Source organism: Rhipicephalus sanguineus, chromosome 1 (genome assembly GCF_013339695.2).
Source record: "Rhipicephalus sanguineus isolate Rsan-2018 chromosome 1, BIME_Rsan_1.4, whole genome shotgun sequence".
NCBI classification, from domain to species: Eukaryota; Metazoa; Arthropoda; class Arachnida; order Ixodida; family Ixodidae; genus Rhipicephalus; species Rhipicephalus sanguineus.
In genome coordinates, this window is record NC_051176.1 from 266,793,466 (window position 1) to 266,806,916 (window position 13,451).

Here is a 13,451-nt window from a genome sequence, read left to right on the forward strand (position 1 = left end):
AGACCAAACGCCAAATTAAGTCACATTTTCTAAAAGAATGAATCACAGAAGTAATAACGAGAGTGAGTCGATTATTGCGACTTGTAAAAGGCGAGATTAGAGATGCACTCTTGGAGCAGGCAATGAGGCAACGAAAAGCCGTCTAGAGTATATAGAGAGACAACAGAAAATACCAGAAATGTAGCTTTCATATCGCACCAGGCCGAGTGTGCGAATTGCGGTGGCTGTCTATTTCTCTCTCTAACAATGGGTCCGTTATGTATGCCCTTACCGACCCGTCGTCTGGCTGGACGTGGCTGTATACGGGCATCGATGTCACCCCGGTTGCATTCCTCGTGCACGGTCGAGCAAGAAGTCTTTAAAGATTGGTGCTCGGTGCCCGGGCAAGCGTTTCAGTGGAAGCTTGCAAGGTTGACGTGTGGCATCAGGAAAATAAAGCAAGCAAGGATGCAAGGACGCAAGAACGCAAGGATGCACCCGTATAGCCACGACTAAAGCACGAAGTGTGGTGCAACAAAACCCACGCCGCCATACAGTACACCCAGTAGTCGAGCTGTTCGACGAAGCTTGGGGAATGGGATGCAATGGTTGGGTGACGTCCTTGGTGGTTTGAAGGGCATGGCCTTGCTCCTTTTTCACCACTGGTCTTTCTCTTCGCTAAGCCCTCGGAAGGTTTGCTGGCATGACCGAAAAACTATCAACGTCATACTATATTCCCGCATAAGCAAGCACCTTTTCGAATGCTTTCCCGACAGGCCGGCCCAAAATCGATGAAGCGAACGTTTAAACCCCGCTATACGTTCAACAGAACCGATAACGTTTTCGGAATAAACATTGCACGTGCCTGACAAAGAGATCGAGATACATGACCTCTACAAACAGCGCTCTCAAAGAATCCACTCCGAGATAAAATAAAGGAGAAAATAATGATAATAAACAGGATTGCTAAACAATCCTCAAATGTCACTTTGGTGGGAGACTGAATTTAGTTGGTCGAAGAAAGTTTTATTTTGCGCTGTCTCGCTCCATGTGACATTCTTTTGCTTGGTGTGCTTTAATGGGCTTTGATATAGCCCATTAAAGTAACACGGTAAGGCTCTCGAGTGATAAGTAGGCTTATATTATTCCGCGACCATGGCACTAATATAACTTTTACATCGCGACTGCAGTGTGTCGTAAGCACCGTGGTCGTAACTATCACTCAACTTAATTAAAATAATCCAAGAGAATGTACACGCGAACGAAGCACGCAGAGGCGGGGCTCAGTATAGTAGCAATTCCACACCGGCCCGAGGCGCCTATAGCTTCCCCCCGTTTCAGAAAAAAATCCCTACGCGTACGTCATTGATTTGCTAACCTGCTCGTCACAACCCTGAGGCCCATGCATTTCATCAGTCGCATCTTCAGGCCTAGGATGCTGCCCTGGGGAAAGTCGCGCGATCGGTTTCTTACGCGCCTGAAAATGAGCCTCCAAGTTTCCCTTCAGAAGACGCGTGGCAAGGACCGCGTTGGTGCCGTGCAAGTGAGACTATTTGATAATGATCGACCCTTCTCATCCAAAGCGCCGTTCCAATTTCGTCGGTAAAGATATAGAAAGCGTCCGGCTAAAACAAAATTTGGTCGAACTGCTAGGCAGCGTATGCAAACTTCCAGAAACACCCTCGAGGGTTGTTACCCTGGCAACCGACAAGCACGTGCTTTCTCTGTACTTTCGCGATTTGTCTGATCTGTGTAGTCCTCGGGGTAAATGCAGGGCAGATGGGTAACGTGCATTGTGACGGCTGAGTAGCGAAGCACGCATGGTACTTTTTCCCCTTTAACGCGATCCCCTACACATTGTACGGCTCAGAATATCGCAAATGAGTTCAGTGGAATCCTGCAAGACGGCGGGAAGGCTATGAAAGGGAAATGTGCTTCGAGTTGTTGACTAATTCGCCCTCGCGCTGCCAATTGTTAGCATCCTGTTTAGCTCAATTGGTAAACCAACCACCCCACAAAGGCGTTGGCCCCGGGTTCGATCCCCGGACCAGGACCAATTTTTCTTCTTCAAAGAAGCTTTCCTTTCTGAAACATTCGTATGGATTTCCTTGCGGCTTAAACAGGTGGTTTTCAATTATCCCTTTCATAACGTATGGCTCAAGCAGCAAGTTTTAGTGTGAATAACAAATGCTATATAGTAAACGTGATTTTCTCATCGCAGTTTGAGGAAACATGGCCTTCCTTTCTGTAGCAGACAAATTAGCCTAAGGTTTCGAATACATGCACTATATAGGCATCTGCATTAGCTTTAGCGGACTCAGTCGACTGGAGTGCCTCTGCTGTAGACACCTCCTTTTCGCCTCGTTTCTAATCAATGCCCCTTTGCTGAACTCGTCGCCATTTGTAGGTGACTTCTTATCGAACAACACTTTCTTGGTCATAGAAAACCCATTTTGGAGTATAATTCCGTTTCCTTAGCCTATCTTCATGACTGCCTTCTTTTTGCAAATTTTGTGTTAGTGCAATATTCTTCCACGAGTTTTTCTTGCGTGTTCCAAGTCTACCTCTACGAGCTCGTCCTGAAGCCGAAGGGGCATTCTTTTTCACCCCAGAAGAAATCAGCAGAATCGTTCTGGTGCTATACGCATTACCAACACTTTGTCGCAGTTGTGCTAGACTTCCAAACTCCTTAGTTTTTTAGTTAGATTTTAGCCTATTTAGTTAGTCTTTCTGATTAGTCCTTTTGGTTAGATTTTAGCTAGTTCGCGAACACGGTCGTAAAACTACCTCCCGTTTCTGCCTGCCTTAAACACAATCGAAACGCCCCGTAGAGAAGCTGCATTTGAGAGCGGCTTTTGTACCTTCCATTATTCGTCGTGGTCTCACTTTAGACAAGCGCGTGAAACTGGCGCGGCATCTCCTAGGACAACCGAAAGAAGTCTTCGAAGTCAAAGCCTTTCGTCTAGCCCTATGTTCTCACACGTACAGGGGCGATGGAAAGAAACGAGAACAGCGCGGCGCGTTCGTGCTCCGCTGTTCGCGTTTGCTTTCATCGCGCTTTTACCTTGGTGGCAATAAAAAGACGTTAGAGTCGTCTTTGAATGTGCCATGGATGACTCTAGTGTATTTTTATTACCAGCCAGGTTACAACCGCTTGAATAGAAATGCGTACAGCGCAGCGCGTATAGACACCGCACTGTTCGCGCTTCTTCCCATCGCGATAGCATGCTCGAAATTCAAATAGAAATGCGTGGTATTCCCGGCATATACTATACTGAACTGTACAGCAGCATCCGGTCCAATAATGTCAGTATAGGCGAATTGTCTCCACCAAAAGCGAGACTACAATGCGCCGACCCGATTCACCTGTCCTCGATTTCGTTTTTTTTTTCTTTTTTAAGAACACGCGCTCGCTCTTCGTCCGCCTAACGTGAACAAAATGTCAGCTCGTGAAACAACACCTATCTAGAAGCTCTGGGCTCTCTAAGAAAAATTCATAGTTAAACAAAGCTCTTCATTTATTCAATTAGTATTTACAATTTACTGATCACAAAGTGAACAAAAACAAATTTGGAAGATCACTTCGTTCACGTCACTGTTAAGTGGCTTCAAGCGGGTCGCAGAAGGAAATCTGCCCCTAGCTTCTCCCTTTCCTACTGTCCTGTACGTCTAAAGTTTCGCGCCCACAAGTTTGACCAATGGTTTCTGCCAAGGCTAACTCGCAACGTCTAACTGACCCTGCGGCAACCGCAATCCGAACAACTAAACTTCCACAACTACGCAGAGAGGCACAATAGTCTCGCCTAACTGATAAAAGTAAAGAGCCAGCTTTCGTTGTCGGTAGGCAAGGATTCCGAGGGCTATACAAAGAACATTCCAAGGAATTAAAAATAAGCAGGCATTTGTAAAATAATGTCGATATCTGTGCCTTAACTTTAAAAACGTGTATTTGCATGCCACGTCGACTGTACTTGTTTTTATTCATGTATGCTAAAGAAGCTTGAGGTATTCTGCCATTTTTTCGAAAAGTTTCCCAAGCACTTTATTAAGGTCTTCAAAATTTACGGAAATTTCACCTTTCTACTAAACGATGTGAAGCACAAGCTTCGGGTAGATTCCCTCTATAAACGAGGACCGTGACCCGCCTGAAAACAATTTACAAACAGAAAATTTTCTCTCAAAATTATGCTTAACTATTATGTTAAAAGAAATCTGGTCAACAACTGAAGAAATTAAGCCCAACCCCCCCCCCCCCCCCCCCCCCCCCCCCCCCCCCACCGGTTTTTCCGTGCGGCCCCCGCCGTGTCGGATTCATGCCACTTTTGGCGCTCCACCTAAAAATGGTTGCCGACCCCTGTCGTAGTGGAATAATTTGAAAAATATAAAATGGAAATGGAAGGAGCTCGCTTTTGTGCCACCACGGTGAAAACTCGGATGGAAAGCTGAGAGTTGGTGTGCTGGAGCTTTTACGCGAAATGCAAGCGCGGAGTTATTACTCAGTGCTGCACCGAACTGACAATCTCTAGTCTCACGACCAGTTTAGCACTAGGTCAGGATGATACCGAACAGTGTCCGGTGTACAGACTCGCGCGTCATCGTATGCACTAAACACGGCATTTGAGAGAGTCTGAAAGCCAAGCGTACAGTGTTACTTACTTATCTGGGCTTATTATTTTGTAATAAACTCGACTTGATACGAAAACACCAACGGCACACAAATAGGTGTAAACTTCTCGTTTGGTAATTGTGGCCCACTAGTGTTAGTGACCATACTAACAACGTAGTGACATGTCACTCACTACGAAATACAAAGCTAGCAAAGTTACTGTCTTCGTATTTCTACTTCCCTGTAGGTAGAACTGTAAGTAGTAAGTGTCATGGCAGCAAGGTTATTAACTTGGTTGTTGCTGCATAGGTACTGAATGTTGGGACAAGCATTTACTACTTCGAAATTAGTAAATACAACTACTTTTTTCAAGAGTGTAGAAGAACAGAAAACGAGAGAGAAGATAGTTGGGAAAATACGACTGCGGAAGGCACAGTGTCACACATACTATTTTTTTTTCTTAGAGTGTGCGCTAAAGAGATAGTGGTGCGGTTTCATATGAACCTCCAGCGCGTTGCGACGATGTGTAGTCTAGTCGCAGCTTTGGACGAGGGAGAATCGCTTCTCTATATAGCACGACGATTGTACGAGAAAGCAGTGACAAGTCACGGCAACGCACGAAATGTAATATTGCTCCCTGACAGCCACACTTCCGAAGCTCGCGCGTGAAACTATGGTCTTCTTCTGCAGAACTTTCATTACGAGCAAACCTAATATACACATCTCCAAGGAGCCATAAAGGAAAGAGAAAGGAAAGGGCGAAGGAGGGGAGGCCACAAACAGCGGGCGGCCGTCGCATCTTCATCCGCGTGTTGGCACGACAGCCCGTCACCGAGCAGCCGGGCACCGGGCAAACATGCGTGCAACGGGTGGTGCCGCGGCCCGAAAACTGAATCACGTGGAATGTGGGGACTGCCGCGACGGCGGAATATGCGCAAGAATTTAAAGTCCTCCTTCCACTTTCGCGCGGACACTTAAACTCGATGTGACAGTTTTCGTCCCCCCGAAATTCCCGGCATGTTTTAGTTCGCGACACGAGCGAAAGAAAAAAAAAAGAAAAAAGAGAGAGAGAGAGAGAGGCGCCGTTACGCCTTGTCGTTTCTCCCCAGGAGATATATCAAATTCCTGAAAGCGGGTCAGCCTTTTCCCTTCTGTCAACCTTCGCCCCTCTCGTCGTCGTCGTTCACTGCCTCGTTCTTTTCGTCCTTCGCCGCCCCGCCCACTTTTGTTGCTGCTCTTTCGTGGAGATTCTTGGCGAGCGTCAGTCTTCATCCGGACAATGGGCGGAAGAAAACGGAGCGCACAAAAAAATAATAATAATAAAGAGAGAGCAGAAAGTTTTCGAATCGCGCAGGAAGCTTCCAGACGAGTTCAGCCTTCCAAGTCGTTGCGAAGCTTTGCATTCCGCGTGCATTTCATGGATTTTGTTTTTTCCAACGAGAGACACTTCGGTGTTCGCTTTTTCTACGCCATAGTAGCGTTCGTTCAATAATGAACAATCTAAGACCTAAATTTGCACACTAAGTGGACGGGGCGTGCGTAGTTTTCTTTTATATCTATGTACAACAATTTCCGATGAGGAAGAGAGCTTACAGTTATTGAGGGAAGCAGGACTTCCGAGGTGAGCGTAACTCGAATACAGTTCTGTCCGACACGAAGAGCGCTCGAAGAGCTCTGTTTGTGTTTCCCCTCGCCGGTCTCGCCTCGGCACCAAGAACGTACAGAACATGTGCAACATAACATAGAGACAGCCGCTTTGTCGCCGTCTTATTTTCCCATTCCGGCCGAACTTTGGCAACCTTCCCCAGAGCAGCTGCTTATTTTGTGTGCCTCTGGGCGTCTGACCGATGCGCCGACGCGCTCGAGCGAAGAAATTGAGTCGCCGAATCCATCTTCCTTCGGAGTATTTTCAGCTGGAAAGTCGTGGGCTAAATTCCGCGTCTCTCTCTCTCTCTTTTTATTCTTTCGCCGTTCCTGTAACAACTCAGCTCGACTGGCACAACGCGCCTGTCGGCGTGCCTCCCCTACACCTCCCCGCCACCTTCTTCCCATTACAGCCACTCTGTAAATATAAACGAACGCGTTATGTGCACGGCTTAGGAGCAACCAATGCGGCTCTGTCCCAAGTCGTTTCTTCAAAGGGAGAGGAAGCGACAAATAACGTAAACACAGAGAGAGAAAACACAACAAACCATAAATATTTGTTTGTGAAAGATGGAACTAGGTTATAGCCATAAACAGGTTAACTTTCACACATGCAAACCTTTGACTGGCGAGTTATTTCTTTGCATAGTAGCCAGGACCCTCTCCATGCCGTTTGATTTGCATCCCTGAAAACCCCAGCGCAGGCAGTACGCACGTTTGGGCGCTCCCTCACGCTACGGCTTTCTGGGTCACGCAGGGTACAAGACACCATTAGCATAACTGAGGTTTCCTCACTACTACTTTGAGTTGTCGTGCGCATGCGGTGGCTGGCTCGATTTGCTTGCCAACGCTTTCCATGTGAATCGGTTGTTGCCGCTACGTCGAGCGGGGCATTGCACCTGCGCTCCCTTCGTCGCAACTAGCGCTTCGCGCACAGCGCAGTACGCTGAGCGGTCTCGCGGGTACTGCCTTAGCGTGTCTGCCGCGCTCATTTACAGCCCCGGTAAAACGCCAAGCGAAGAGAAAAGAGGCTTTTACGAGGTGTGATCCAGTGGTTGCAAACAGGCGAGGAAGTTAACCGTCCCTGTGTAGCGTGCGAAACTTCCAAATGTTCCTCACGAAACGCACGCGCGGCCTACCTCGACTCACGCCACATCACAGGGGCGCGTGGGAGGGATGGAGGAGAGGCCGACCCCTTGCCCCGCGCGCACACAGACAGGCGGGCAGGTCCGCTTCTGAAGCTCCTTTTGTTTGAAAACTGGAACGGGCAAGTAATCCCAGTTGGCGTGATCGGGCACGATTGCGCGCCGCTCCTTTCTACAATGGAACACTTTCGCTCACTCGGAAGCGCCCAGAGAATAAATGACCGGAGGCGCCGCTTGTACTGCCTGCTCAGGCTCTGCTTTCAAGCGGCCGGCGGCGCGTCCTCGGTGAAAGTGGCTAGCGGCCCGGGGGTTCAACAAGCGCGGGCGCGATATGGGGCCGCAATGAATGGCGCCGCCCCAGCAGCCGGCGGGCGCGGACCGAGAACGTCTTCGCGCCCAGATTCGGCCGGCCGCGCCGGGCTGTATCATTTCTGCAGAGCCGCGCGGGCTCCCAGCGCTCTCTCCAGATGCTACGAGAGGGAAGTGTTCGTAAGAGCGAGGCGAGCGAAGAGAAAGGAAACGCACTCGGAGATGGAGAGCTCCTGGGGCGCGAACAAGGGCGCTAAGCAGCCGCCGGGGCGATGGGTGCCAAAGGTGAGCGCTGACGCCGAGAATGGAAGGAAAAAGAAGAAAAGGCAGCTTTCGGTAAGGGAGAGACAAAAGAGCCCCGAATCGAAGTGGGGCCAGACCGCCCCTTCTTTACAGCCAGCCCGTTCCACGAGGGAAGAGTGGCCAATTTGGGCCTTTTTGAGTCGGAAATGAGAATTCTGCCGAGCAACAATCTCATTTGTCTCACGATAAATGTGGTGCCTTGTGTTCGCGCTTCTAGAGGCCCTGAACCCATCTCGCTTCTTTGCCACTCCCCGTAGGACCGCCCCCTTCCTTTTTTGTCACTTGGCGGCGGGGGTTTTTTACGCGACACCTCCGCTGCTTTTTACGGCAATTCGCTTCTTGTTTCGTGCGTCTCCTTTTTTTCCAGCAGCCTTGCCAAGACTAAAATAGCTCGGGAGTGTCATAAGGCGAACGACAAATGCGACTAGAGCAATGTCTCGAAGCAACGCTGGAATTTCCTGGCTCGTAGTGGGACACTTCTGGGGGCCCTCTTTTCTATGCCCTTCCTTTGCTCATACTTGTCTTGATTTTCTGTTCCTGCAAGGAGTGCATATGCCCTCGACAGAAAGCAACAATTGACGCTTATCTAGCGGCTCGCCCACAGCCAGCGAGCTTTGCCAGGGGCGAGAAAGAAACAATGAAAGAACGCCTGTAAGTGGAGCCCCATAACCTCTGCTCGACTCAAGCAGCTGCTCCAGAAAGAGGAGCGTTTTCTGTCTCGAGGTCGCATTTCGGCAAGCTGTAAGTGGAGATTGATATCCGAAGCGCAGTCTCCGAGGAAAGCTTAAATTGACACGTTGACTGCGCAATATATTACAGCCGTTGGTGTCGTCGCTACAAAAACGTAGCTGAGGCCGAACGATATGCAAAGCCTAACGTGCGATGAAGTTGATGTTGGTTACTATTATATCGTAATCATGAACGGCTACTTTACGGACATTGGAATTGCGTTTTCTCGCTCGCTTCCTGCGTTTTCATTTAGTAGTGCGTCTGCCCTTCTGCATTTTTCAGTGTCGCTTACTAGGACGCATTATACCGAGAGCATGAGAGAGAAAGGGAGAGCAACGACAGGGGAGTTAACCAAGGAGAGGCCAGTTTGGCTGCCCTGCACTTGCGCAGGGGAAAAGGAAAGGGAGGCTGACAGCACATCGGAGGTGACAGGTGCAGTTCTTTTGAAAATGAACAGAATGAAAACATGTCTAATTTTATTGCAAATCACTTTAATCCGAAGAGTATTCCTATAGCTGTAAATAAAAGTGCGGAGGCAGCTCCGAGCAATACCATATGTTGCTCACCAGAAACCGGATACCATGTCATCGCAGACCGGCCCATGGGTAGGATTGGATGGGCTCTTTCCGTTTTGCCTGAGCCACTGCATATAGAGTGCGTGGCAGTTTAACGGGGGGAAAGAAAAGAAAAAAAAAATCTCGAAGGTTTCTTACGCATTCGCCCAAGACGACTGGAAGGCGAAATCCGCTGCGGCTATTTTATTGTGCACTTTACACCGACGTTCAACGTTCACTAATTAACAATAACTTAATTAGTGCTCACTAATAAACCAAGTACTCATATTGTTTTATCACGAGCATATAATTAACGTGCACTAATTAGCTTTAACTCATTAGTTCAACTCGCTGAAGTTATACCTTCATTACCGTCATATATCTGCACGGACGCACTCCCTTAAACGTCAGGAAGGACGCTGCCTTTTTAAGCTTTCCAAGCGGCCGGGGCCGCTCCGCGGAAGCTTTCCATGACGTCTGCAGCGCTAGGAGATCATCTTTATTTTCTTCTTTCTTGCCTAGGTTTCACGCTTACGCAAAGATGAAGTCACGCGAACGCTGTTTTAACGCGATAGCTCTAAAGAGCTCGTTTCGCAGAAATTCCGGTGTCGGCGTCGGCGTCGTTGGTTGTGAGCGAAAAATCAGCGTTGTCCGTGAGCGAAAATTCGAGAGTAGATGCAAATAACTAAATAATAATAAACTTCAGTTCGAGTGGGAATCGAGCCCAGGCCTTCTGCGTGGCAAGAAGGCGTTCTACCACAGAGCCACGCGATTCCTTGAAACTGTTTCCAAAAAAAACAAAAAAAAACCTATTTACGAATGTCATCCAATGCGAGGAGACTCCTTAACACATGTAATGTTGCGTGGCAGGGGCGTAGAAACGCGCGAGGCGTCAAGACATGTGAATGGCACAAGGAGCGAGGGGTTTAGAGGTCCATCCATTACAAAGCACTCAGACAAATTTAATCATCGTTATCAGCAAAAGCATCAACAAAGTGAGCAGCTGCGTAGGTTCGGGAGTTGCCTTGCGGACGCGTATAGTACGTCACTGATTCGCAGAAGGTAAATTATGGCGTTATTATTAACTTCGCAACTGCACTTGCAGTAGGCATTGTAGGATAGCTTTAAACGGCCAATGTTACTTGCACAGACGTTCCTTTCCTTGCGGCTCGGTTCAGGTGTCCATCGAGAACCGAAGCGAGGCTACAGATTGAGAAGGCGATGCGAACGGGGCCCGATTACGCTATCGCGTTCTACTCTTGAGACGAAGCTCAAGCGTCCTTCAACTTTTTTTTAACCACGCGTACAACGCAAAGACGAAATGAGCGCGCAGCTCGAGGCGCGCGGGCGTTCATGTGGCTTTAGGCCGAGTCGCGAACGCCGCAATGACGATGTGACCGCGCAGCTCGCGAGCCTGGAGCCCCGATAAGCGCGGTTGGTGCTTTATTGTCATTGATGTGTTTTTTTTTTCTACGACAGGCCGGCTTTTCGCCACGGGAGCATACTCACGAGCCATTCAAGACTTCCGCCTTAACAACTAAATAACGTATGGATGGCTTCAATGTGGCTTCACCACTAACAACTCACACGTGCAGTGAAGCAAGCTTACTAAACGAGGGAGTATGCATGTATTTCTTTCATTTTGCTTATCAACAATACGACAGGAAGTAAGCAAGGACAAAAGTTCGCAGTCACCATGGAGAATTCTAAAAGTTTCTGTGTTACCATGAGGTTGCACCAATGATTGTCGCTGAGCTCTTTTCTGCTTAACAGTAAAGGAAGATAAAAAATGCCAGCAAAAAAAAAAAATTTTTTTTCTCGGCGCATATAATACAAGTGAAAGCGGAAAATGTGAACGCTCACGTTTAGAGCAACTCGAAGCAGGTGTAAACGACATACATGTAGAACATACGTGCCTATATACGTGTGCCCCACGTTTGCAATATTGTTTCACGCTTATATACTCGGACGGCGTTCCAGCGAAGTCCTTGAAGAATCGTGCCCTAAGAGCCAACGGTCTTCACGCGCATCCGACACTCTCGCGAAGGACGCGGGTGTCGCGTTTCCTTCTCTTCTTGCTGGCCCAAGCGACTTCCAACCATACCCGTCATCGTTCACAAATAATGAACGGCCTGTCAGCAATTGACAATTTAGTATTACCTCTTCCCCCTCTCCTCTTTCTATTTTCTTAACATTATCCTCAAAACGTGCATCGCGATGCAAAATAACTTTAGCTCTTTAGAAAATAAAAAGATAACAAGGCAAATCTCTCCTCTGGATCGGCGTAGCGCATTCAACTTTGCGCAAGCTTTTCTTACGCTGAAGGTAAGTAGAGACGGGAATTTGTCCGGTATTAAGGTATACACACCGAACGCTCTCCGCGAGCTGAACGAAGAAATATAAGCATGTATTTTGGTCGAAAAGTTTGATGCAGGACGGGCTTTTGCACTAGATTATTTGCTTCGTGGACTTTTTGATTAAGTGTATGCTCGGGGAAAAAATTATGAATCCTTTAAAAAAACACAAGAACACCTAATATAAATGGAAGTGGACAATATAAACGAGAGTAAATAATTGAATCATTGCGATTTCTAACAGGTAATTCACCAATCTGCCCCACAGCGGGGCATCTCATGCTGCGGCAGGCGCGTATAAGATATCTAGCACTGGCGTAACATACAGCTCACAATTGGTTCTGACGGTTTGAACACCGCCTTGTTCGCGGCAGCGCGCTCATACTAAGTGAGGAAGTGTGCAGGAACTACGATGCGCGAGCGACTCCGTTTTTTCTTTAATAAAAAATAAATGAAGGAGTTGTTGTCACCGTTGCTTCGCGACGGCTACCCCTTTTCACTTGGTTGTTAGGATATAAAAAATTAAGAAGCAAAAATAATATATATACATGTATACAGTGCAACATTTAGTAAGCTTTAAAGTTCTCGTTTGAACAGAGCACACATAAAATCGCAGTGCACACTTTCAATGTAGTCCGCTCAATGTTCATCACAAATATCAGTGTCTTCACATAAAACTTTAAGCACTTTCATTACTTTGCTATTTATCCGAGTCATTGACAACGCATTGTGTCAAAGGTTTTCCTGGCGCATGCTGACAGTCCTGCATCGACTGAAAGCGGAATTGATAAGGGACACAGACAGGACCGTGGCTGATGTTCGCGAGTGGGCGACTTTTATACGTTCAGTCGACGGTTGGTATTGAGCCGGTTGCTACGCGCAGCCGGTATAGCACTGGCTGTTAGGGAGCCGGCTTAGGAAAGCAAACTCAATCAATCGGGGACAGCGTGCCACCAGAATAGTGTGCCTGCGTAGACGTGTAAGGACCACTGGAGGTGTCCTGATGGTGAGTTTCGGCAGAGCCGAATGAACACGAAGAGGAGATTCACTCATTTATTTGGACCATAACAGGAAATGTATTCGATTGAAAATATGGCATTTGATTTACTGATACATACGAGAATTACTGTAGAAATGAATCAGTAGGTACTGCAGTGCAGTCCTTATTCGCCTGAGGATTATTACTTTAGCGTCACCCGCCGGAATAAGCCTTGTCAGACACGGAATTCGCAGAGGGGAACTGAAGGTAACTTTCTTTTTTGTTATTTGTAGCATGCAGAAAGAGGTTCTAACAAGGGAGTGTTTGATGCGATATTACTTAGAGTCCTTATCAGTGCGGTCAGCGCTTTCAGTGCCGAAACTGCTGATGCCGCCATGAAAAACTACGACTACCTGTAGGGATGCGTGAAACTGCAGAACCGATCATCTATAATGGCTCAATTGCATATGTCGGCAAACTCACTCATGAGTCGACTCACTCAGACTCAGATGGGCCCGTGAGTCTGAGTGAGTTCGGGCTGAGTAATATTTTGGTGAGATTTAGTCCGAATGAGTTCAGTTGAGGACATTATTAGTGAGTCCGAGTCCAAGTGAGTCCGGTTTAGGAAAATTTTGACGAGTCTGAGTCCGAGTGAGCCCTCAGAGCGGAATTTATTTGTTGAGTGAGTCTGAGTGAGCTCTAACTTTTTTGCCGACCTATTCTCAATTGAAAGTAACAGTAGTTTGAATTCATTGCCTATTCACTGTTTTTGACGCGAAAACCGCGAAGGTGCCGGTTGCTCTAGACTGGATATAAACGCTGAGTACTCTCCTTTGCCGTCCCGCGTCG